The 9,829-nt window shown below is 41.4% G+C and overlaps 1 long non-coding RNA gene across 1 annotated transcript; it reads right to left on the bottom strand.

Annotated features, from left to right (window-relative positions):
• Positions 1 to 544: 544 nt before the first annotated feature.
• LOC116976665 lies at positions 545 to 5,710 on the bottom strand. Its single transcript, XR_004413017.1, has 3 exons — positions 5,613 to 5,710; positions 4,971 to 5,043; positions 545 to 1,774 (listed from the first exon to the last, which is right to left on the bottom strand). It is a non-coding gene; the product is annotated as an uncharacterized LOC116976665 (long non-coding RNA).
• Between the last annotated feature and the right edge of the window lie 4,119 nt (positions 5,711 to 9,829).

Consider the following 9,829-nt stretch of genomic DNA (forward strand, 5'->3'; position numbering starts at 1 on the left):
ACGACCCAAGCAAACCCCTGTCCCTGCACTACCCTCCAGTTGCAGAAGTTTTCCATGATTAAAACATTTAATCATGAAATTTTTCAATGATTAAAACATACATACAGAGAGCTTTACATTGATTACTGTTAACCCTAACACAATCTTGTGATCAACCCCACCAACATAAAATTGGCAAAAATGATTGATAAAAGTCCAAATCATGCACGATCAGTCTGATACACAATGTAATGCTAACTCAGCCACATGGAAGCATTGTTTGCTACATTTATCGGAGAAAGCAATTTAATTAACAGTACTAAAGGAAAATGGTGCAGGTGCTGTAGGCAGCAAATTGTGCAAAGAGGCAGCATCTATGGAATGAGTGATAGTTTCTCTGTTATTTATTATACTGAGCAATATTTATATTCTTAATGAGAGACGTTAAGTGTATTTAATCTAATGGACAATATCAGATTTTTGACAATGATTACCTAAAGTAATTAATTCAAGTAATTCAAGTAAATATTTTTATTCAGTGTTTTCATCATTTAAGATTAGTTAACTTTTTTTTCACTTAACCGAATAACTTACTGTAGCTCAATTGAAAGTGTGTGAAATTAATCAATATTTACATTGGCTCATATCATACAGAATATGCCTTTATGTCAGTGATTTCTAGCCATATGATTACATCCATTGACTGCCTACCCTCATTAAAACGTGTGGAAGGTAAAGTAAAACAAAGTGACAGAGGAAAACCATCGTAAAACATTCAAATACCAGATGACAAATCTGTAAACTTATAAACAATGCCCTGGGGAAATTTTTCATGAATAGAACAAAATAGTGAAATAGTGTTAAGAATGCATAGAACTTTAGCGAGACCAGAGTTGGAATATTCATCTTAGCTCTGGTCTTCCTCTCTATAAAATGATTTACAAGGATACTAGAACTGAAGATCTGGAATGTATCATGAAATGCAGAACTGGACCCTTAAGGCTAAAGATTTCCTGATGGAGGTTCCCACGATTATGAAGGGGTTTAACAGAATAAATATAGGGAAGATAATAATTCTTATTAGAACATAGAACAGTACAGCACAACAACGCCCATCGGCCCACAATGGCAAACATGATGCTAAATTTAAACTAATCTCTTCTGTCCATTTTACATTCATATTCCCTGCATACCTGTGTACCTACCTTGCAGCCTCTTAAAAGACACTATTGTATCTGCGGCCATCACTACCCCAGCAGCACGTTCCAAGTACTCACCAAGTACTGCCCAACACATATACTTTAAATGTTGTCCTTCTCACCTTTGAGCGATCCCTTCAGGGAATGGTAAGAACATGGGAGTTGATCCTATATCCAGCATTTGAGGTGAATTATGAAATAATGTAAGGGAAAACTGATTAGGCATATGAGGAACAATGGAATAGTAGAAATGTGATGATCGGTTTAATGGAGTAGAGTGGGAAATGGTTTATGTGGAGCAGAACCACTAATGTAGGTCACCTTCGATGGACAAGATGATTCTGTGCTAAATATCTATGTGACTCGGCAAAGGGTAGAAATATTCCAAAAAGAAGCTCTCAATTAATTTCTTCATAATGGTTCCGATCAGACTGGCGATGATGCAATTAGTCCATGGGCTTTGTCTCATTCAGTTCCAGAGATTCTGTTGCACCTTTGAGGTCATGATGCTTCGTCAGACAAAGCCTCACCCGCCTGAATGTTTTCACTGGAAGAGTTCAAATCTGGAGGATGTTCATTTACACTTGAGGCCACTGCTAAAAGCACATAAACACAGCACAATTTATTTATTTATATCATATAAATTGTCACAAATGTAGTGATTTAAGTTTTTTTAAATATCAAAATAGGAAAAGATTATTGCAAGTTGTAGTGTTTAAGAAAGAATTGCAGATGCTGGAAAAATCGAAGGTAGACAAAAAAGCTGGAGAAACTCAGTGGGTGAGGCAGCATTTATGGAGCGAAGGAATATGCGACATTTCCGGTTGAGACCCTTCTTCAGACTGATGAAGCACTCAATTAATTTAATAATGGTTCCGATCAGATTGCCGATGATGCAATTAGTCCATGGACTTTGTCTCATTCAGTTCCAGAGATTCTGTTGCACCTTTGAAGTCAACATTCAACATCAAGTCTGAAGAAGGGTCTCAACAAGAAACGTCGCCTATTCCTTCGCTCGATAGATGCTGCCTCACCCGCTGAGTTTCTCCAGCTTTTTTGTCTACCATTGCAAGTTGTAGGATCTCCTTCCCTTCCACATGCTTTTTTATCTCTTGTTTTCACACCATCTCCGTCCTAACTCTATTGACCCACCCTTTATCTCAATTGTTTTGACTGGCAAAACTCTTTCAATTACAGTAACAATTATTAATGGGATCACCATACATTGTTTTTTGAAGATTTCACATCAATATCGCCCTCTGTGTTCTCTCCTCAATGGCCTGCATCCAACTCTGAGAATATGCCTTCAGACCTGTAACACTGCCGTGGAACTTTCTTCCAAGTACATTACATCTCTTCCATGGTGTGATTCCCAGAACTATACACAGCACATCAGAGGTGTTCTAACCAGTAGTTTGAAAAACTTTTTGCAAGATAATTCATTTTGTATTCTAGCTCTAAGGATATAGAGTTTAATGCTCTAATAAATTTTTGATTTCTTTTTTGTCTAATATCTCATCCTCGCACTATTTTTAAAAAAAGTGACTATTGTTACTTGGTATCCAAAAAAATACTTGGATCTAACATTTTTGACCCCACAAAGTTCAATTCAATTCAATTAACTTTCTTTTTCCGTTAGGAACTTTGGTTTCTGCAGCCACACAACAAAAAGAAACAATTCCACAAGACACACAACCAACTCAATTCACACAGACATCCATCATAGTGAATCTCCTCCTCACTGTGATGGAAGGCAAATTCTTGTCTCTCCCCTGCTCTCCATCCTCTCCCGATGTCAAAGCCCCCGGCGGGCGATGGTAAGTCCCGCGGCCGTTAAGGCCGCGCCGGTGATGTAAGGCCCTGCTCCGGATCTTAACGTTGGAGCCCCCGGTGGGCGATGGCAAGTCCCGCGGCTGTTAAAGCCACGCCGGGCAATGTCAGGCTCCGCTCCGTTTTCAGCCCCGCAACTCGGGTGGGAGAAGCTGCCGCCGCGGGAGCTCCAAAGAGCGGTCTCCCACCAGGGACCCGCGAGCTCCCGATGTTATCGTCCACCTGGCCTATGGCTGGAGCTTCCAAAGCTCCAAAGTCGGGTCGCAGTCGCACGCCACCACAGCTCTCCAAGCTCCGAGGCCAGCCAGCCCCACAATGGTAAGTCACCAGGTCGCTCCAGCGTCAAAAGTTTCCCCCCCCCCATATACACAATTAAAAACAATATAAAAACCACAACAAACTATACACTCAACGGAACATTAAAAAAAAAAGGACAGGCGAACTGCAGGGGCTGCAGCCATTACAGTGCCACCATTTTGTTGACCAGAAGCATCACCAGATTTTGTGAATTGGGTTCAGCAATCACGATGTGGTCGTCTCTACAATGAGAAAACGCCTGGTGTGGGAGAGGGGAAAGATTTAATAGGATCCTGAGGAGCAACTTTTTCACACAGAGGATGGTGAATATATGAAATGAGCTGCAAGTGGAGGTCGTTGAGGCAAGTTCTATATCAGCATTTAAAATACATTTGGATTCGTACGCGGATAGAAAAGATTTAGATACGGGCTAACTGTGAGAAAATGGGACTAGCATAGATGGAGCATCTTTGCCCAGCATAGGCAAGTTTGGTCAAAGGGCAAGGGTCTTTGCAGAAGGGCATATTTTTGCCTCCTTATCAGCCCTCAACCCAGTTTTGAGTGGCCATTCATTGCCATACCAGCACCTCCACTAACAGATTACTGCCAGCAGTTGTCATAACTGAGGCAATCATTAGCTAAGGATGCCGGCGGATAACTGCTGAACATATCAATCCCTTTCAGTTTAGCACTCTATGGATTTGGAAGGTGCTTGAGCAGCTTGTTATGATTTCTGAAGCTGCCAGTCAGGTATCCCAATACTTTAAATACAATACATGTAGCAATGTTGCACAATGTGCTCCTGGGTGTGCTGTAACTGTTTATCGATGTTCGAGGATTGTATCCTAAAGCTCAATTTATGTTTTTATTGATGAAAATGAACACTGGCCATTTGGAGATGTCCAAAGGTATGTATTGAGAATAGTGGACAGAAATAGTCAGTCTTTCTGACGAATACTGTTTGACTGTGTTACGACCATCAAGGTGATTGACCCTGGATGAAGTTAAATTACATTTCCAGTAATTTGACATGAAAAGCAGACACTAACATATCCAATTTCTAGGTTTATTTATCTTGTTTTACCATATTTTTATGTTTATCTTGTATCATGAAATTTCATATAACATAGAACAGCACTTTGGCCTAAATTGTCCGTGCCAAACAGGCACGTGTTAAACTAGTCTCTGCTTGCACCTGATTCATATCCCTCCAATCCCTGCATATCCAAGTATCTATCCAAAAGCCTCTTAAATGCTGCTAATGCGCTGCCTCCACCACCACCCTTGGCAGCGCATTCCACGCACCCACCACTCTCTGTAAAAAAATATCTCCACCACACATTGTCTTTAAACTAGCCCCTCTCACCTTAAGTCTATGCCTTCTAGTCTTTAATATTTCCAACCTGGCAAACAAGTTGTGACTGTCTACCACATCAGTTGTTGTCATAATTTTATAAACTTCTATCAGATCTCCCCTTATCTCTGATGCTCCAGGGGAAACAATCCATGTTTGTCCAACCTCTCCTTATAGCTAATAACCTCTCATCCAGGCAGCATTCTGGTAAATAGAATATAATCACTTAAATTCTACTTCCCCATTTTTCTAAAAGTAAATGGTACAAAATTCAAACTGCTAAATTTCTTCAAGATATAACAATATGTTACCTGTAAAGTCCCAGTAACGTTTCATAGCAAAACAAATCAATGTGGACAGGAGCATTGAGATTGCAGTATATAACTGGAAACAAAAACATACATGATTTAATAGATCATTTTTGAAAGCTTCAACAAGTATACCAATAACAGAATGCACTAAGTTTTGCAGATCGTATTGGTGAATAAATATTCTGCACCAGATACCATAGATATTTAATTCTTATGTGGAAACTGCAACTTGCTTTAGTTCGATAAACCATTGACAAATATTTGACCATTTGGATGTTAAGCTATAACTGGGCACAGAACACAAATGTAAAAAGTTTGAATGTGTAGACATCACAGAAACATTATTAATGGAGAGGCACACTGCATGACAATTTATTTGGCAAGTATGTTTTGTTTGCTAACACATACCTTGCTGTGAATTATATTGTGAATTATCGAGATGACAACATTGCAAATCTCCATTAATGCAAATATACCTAAAATGATTCCAATCATTTCATGAAGATGATGCCGATTAAAATTCAAAATCATTTTCAATACATGATTTGGAAAATATTTTGCATGTTCAGTCATCTGTATATTAAATATGTAGAAGCAATATATAAAGAGCAACAGATCAAAGGTGTTTGTTGGAATACGTACTAAAACTGGAGTGTAGGTATGAATCCACATTGTTTTCAAGTGAACACGAAGCAAAGCTATCGAGCATGGGATAAAAGCCTCTTCAACATCAACTGTTAGACACCTAAAAACAAGGAAATTTAATGAAATCAAGATGGTTGTCAGAATTCAATTACTGTGTTATTCTGTAAATATTCTCAGTTCAGAATACGAGCGGTTTAAAGTTACTGGTCCCAAAAGGATTTATAGTGGCTACCTGATAAACCTGTAGCCATTGCTGCTTTTCACACATTCATCTGAATGGTAATGTGCAGAAAAAGTAAAATATTCATAAAATAGTTCTCATTTTTTTCATCATAGGGCACAGAATAATTTTCTTTAATTTAGAAAAAGAACATTTGGTGGCTGAACAAGGTGATGGTGGATTTTCCAATAGTTTTCCCGCTCATTCCTGTCATTTTTATTTTATCGTGGTCAACCTTTGCCTTTTTAATCTCTTTTTGCAGCTGACGTGACTTGAATCTGCGTTTAACTTCTTTCACAATTTGAAAACGTGTTTTAGATTGATAACCCAATTATTCCTCTCTTTCTTCATAATAGAATTTTTTAAATACTGAACATTTTCTTTTTTTCATTGTCCATCACCATTTCCTTGGTCGATTTTAAATTTTGAGCATGGTATTTTCTTCCATTACAACAGTTTTCTTTGACTAGGTTGACAACGCTTGACAGGATTTGATTGTGCAACGGTATTGAATGACAAAGACGTAACAGCGTGATCACTGTTTAATATTTTAAATTGTTAGTTTGCATCATTAAACTCTGTGACTCAACAATCTGACAGCTGACCAGAATTAAACAAAGTTTGCATTGTTTAAATATATTTTGCTATTACCTCTCATATAATTCCTGCTGAAGTGTGAAGTTGGTGAATTGGTTTCTTGTGTTCAGGTTCAGGAGATCTGAAACACTCTGTGGAATGTGAAGACCCTCCTCTGCCAGTGAGCCCAAGTTATAAAATGCCTGTTAGGAGTCAAATGAAGAAAGTAACTGCAGCACTTTTGTCCATCACAAAGTATGTATATTCAGGGCTGCCAACTCTCACGCATTGAGCGTGAGACTAACGCATTTGAGGAAATTCTCAAGCTCTCACGCTGATAACAGAAGTTCTCACTCTCAAAAAAATATTTTAAAAAATATATGAATAAATAAATAAAGTCACACTCCTCCACACTCACCAATGAGAACTGTTTTTTTGTCAGCGGGTTCCATCGCACAGTATTTAAAATGGCAATGTAGACAAAAATGCTGGAGAAACTCAGCGGGTGAAGCAGCATCTATGTCTGAGTTTGATCCTTCTTCAGACTCCAGCATTTTTGTCCCCTGCTCTATAGATGCTGCCTCACCCGCATTCACACTCCCGTGCAGATGGTGTGATGGGTGAGACACGGCGGTGGTCCCAGCACCGACCCCCACCCCCCCCCCCCCACGAGGCACTGCTCACACCTCCCATCCTCACCTGTGGCGGCTCTGTGTCCGGTGGCCGCTCTGTCCATACCGCATGGAGTTTTAACCCCGGCCCGGAGCCAGGAGCTGACCAGGTGAGTGGGGGTGTCGGTGCCGCCTCCGGAGCCGCGGGGATGAATCTCGGGCTAAGGGCCCGACCTCGGGTCACTGTCCCTCACCTCACCCGGACCCCAGCAGGACACTGACCCTCACCTCCCCTGGACCCCAGCTGGACACAGAGCACCTGGGCCGGCCCGCATTCCCGGGGAGGGGGGGGAGAGGTAAATGCTCCCCGGACATCGCCAAGTCTCTGCTCACTCCGGGTGTTGTCGCCGCTTCACTGACCCACACTCTCACGCACATCCTAACACACAGCCTTACTCACACACCGGCACACACAAGGTTTAAAGGGATTTGGGCCAAATAAGGGTAAATGGGACGAGTTTAGATGGGACATCTTGATCTGCATGAACAAGTTGGGATGAAGAGCCTGTTTCCATGCGGTAAGACTATGACAAACTGTAGAATGGGTGCAATTGCTCTGGAGATGATCCAGGGTCGATTTATGAACATATTGGCAGGGCTGGAATTCTTGTTTCACTTTGAAGAAAGATTTGATAACTGGGATTGTATTCTCTGCAACAACAGAGGTGAAGAAAATACTTAGTTGAGGTGAATAATATTATGAGAATAGGACCTGTTTTGCTTAATAAAGAGTGTAAGAAGGAACTGCAGATGGTGGTTTAAACTGAAGATAGGTACTGAAAGCTGGAATAACTCAGCAGGACAGGCAGCATTTCTGGAGAGAAAGAATAGGTGATGTTTCAGAAATAAAACACAATGACTGGAGATGTGTGTTATCTAACTAAAGGCAGAAATCAGAATCATGTGTTCATCTTTATTGACGTGTCACCATAACATCTGAAAGAAGTGCAGGTTTGTAGGTTAATTGGCTTCTGTAAATTGTCCCTGGCGTGTAGGCTACAACTGGTGTATGGTAGATTGCGGTCGGTGTCGACTTGGTGGGCCGAAGGGCCTGTTTCCATATATATGTTTTACATATAAATCTTAATTTCATTGAACCATATACGGTTGAATATGTAGCAGTATTTTCATCTTGTTTCTATAGTCAAAGGGTAAGGTTAATTGATTTATTTGTGCAGAACAGTGATAGAAACATAGAAACATAGAAAATAGGTGCAGGAGTAGGCCATTCGGCCCTTCGAGCCTGCACCGCCATTCAATATGATCATGGCTGATCATCCAACTCAGTATCCTGTACCTGCCTTCTCTCCATACCCCCTGATCCCTTTAGCCACAAGGGCCACATCTAACTCCCTCTTAAATATAGCCAATGAACTGGCCTCAACTACCTTCTGCGGCAGAGAATTCCAGAGATTCACCACTCTCTGTGTGAAAAATGTTTTTCTCATCTCGGTCCTAAAAGATTTACCCCTTATCCTTAAACTGACCCCTTGTTCTGGACTTCCCCAACATCGGGAACAATCTTCCTGCATCTAGCCTGTCCAACCCCTTAAGAATGGAAGTCTGCCTCCTCTTGCCTTGTTTCTATGTTTTTGTTTCTCTATATATATGCATAACAGCATGAATTATAATCTGATTTCCATACATGAATATACTAAGGTCATTCATGTGCTTATTTATTTATTTAGCGAATGCAAAGTCCTTTAGCCAAGCAGTTGCCTCTTGATCTGCTGTATGAAGGGTGACAAGTCCTCCTTTGAGTCTTTGTTGAGGGCATGCTTCAATGATGTGTTGCATTGTTTGCTGCTCTCCACAAGCACACCATGGGGTTGGACTGCTGCCCCATTTGTGAAGGCTGGCCAAGCAGGGGCCATGTCCAGTCCTGAATCTATTCAGCGTCGTCCACTGCTTCCTTGGGAGATTGGTGCCAGGGACCGGTAGGGTGGGGTCTGACACCAGATGTTTATTTGGGACGTCCTTGGACTCCCATTCCCTTTTCCAAGCTGATTGGATGGTGAAATCAGCTGGTGGTGGGTTCTTCCAAATTGGTCGTCTAGATGGAAGACGAGCAGTGGGTGGGTTGAAGATGTCCATGTGAATTGGCAGATGAGGGGAGTTTTTGGTCTTTTGGAGCATCCTTTGAGTGAGGACTACTCGCCGGATGTGTGGAGGGGCTATGTTGGATAGGACAGGGAGCCAGGGGAGTGGTGTTGAGCGGATTGTTCCTGTGATGATCCTCATTGTTGAGTTCAATTGGGTATCCACATGGTGTGTGTGGGATGACCTGGAACAAACAGGGGCACAATATTCGGCTGAAGAAAATGCAAGGGCTAGTGCTGAAATGCGCAGTGTGGGGGCTGCTGCCCCCCACTTTGAGCCAGCAAGCTTACTGAGGAGATTGTTTCTGGACTTCACCTTAGCTGCTGTTCTTTTAAGATGTTCCTTGAAGGATAGGGTCCTGTCAAGGGTCACTCCGAGGTAGGTTGGAGTGGGGGCATACTTCAGTTTGGTCCTGCTCAGATAGATGTTTGGTTCTCTTGTGGCTTCTGCACCTGTTGATCAAAGCCTGGCTCTACTGTGGAATGTAATTAGGAATGTAATTCAGTCTAATCTTACTCACACCTAATCCAATTTGAAGCATAAATGTTGCATCAAGTTTAAGTTAAAAGAATGCACCAGATTCCATAGAGGATTCCACAATTTCAAACTGAAAAATGCAAAAGCTTCCCCCCCCCTCTCCCACGCAA

The sequence above is a fragment of the Amblyraja radiata genome, chromosome 1 (genome assembly GCF_010909765.2).
Source record: "Amblyraja radiata isolate CabotCenter1 chromosome 1, sAmbRad1.1.pri, whole genome shotgun sequence".
NCBI classification, from domain to species: domain Eukaryota; kingdom Metazoa; phylum Chordata; class Chondrichthyes; order Rajiformes; family Rajidae; genus Amblyraja; species Amblyraja radiata.